The following is a 450-nucleotide window of genomic DNA, read 5'->3' on the forward strand; positions in this document are numbered from 1 at the left end:
GCCCGCCCTGCTCGGCCCCGGGCACCCCGCGGCCCCTCGCCCACCGCAGCCCAGGCGGGACAGGAAAGCTGCTGCCACGTGCCAAGGAAGCGTTTAGGGGTTTTTTTCCCCCCCGCATTCCTGCCGGTTCTCCGGCAAAACGCACTTGCAATGAAAACAATAAATTGGCAGTGCCGTCCCCTCCGGCGTCGTTCCTTCCCTTTGTTTTTTCTGGTGTGCGGTTTTGCCAGCTCCCCTCCCAACAAGCCACCTCGGGGCTCCCGATCCCCCTCGGATTAGTGGCTGCAGAGGAACTGAGAGTTCCAAAAGTGTTTGCAGGTTCACTTGCTCAGTGTTACTGCCCATTTTGGTGTATGTCTTTGTCCATTTTGGCGTATATCTTTGTATTTTCTGGCGCTTCATATCCCACTCGTGGAGCTTTTCAGGAGTGAAGGAAGCACAGTAACAGTG

The sequence above is a fragment of the Manacus vitellinus genome, unplaced genomic scaffold, assembly GCF_001715985.3.
Source record: "Manacus vitellinus isolate BGI_N305 unplaced genomic scaffold, ASM171598v3 scaffold_16_pilon, whole genome shotgun sequence".
NCBI classification, from domain to species: Eukaryota; Metazoa; Chordata; class Aves; order Passeriformes; family Pipridae; genus Manacus; species Manacus vitellinus.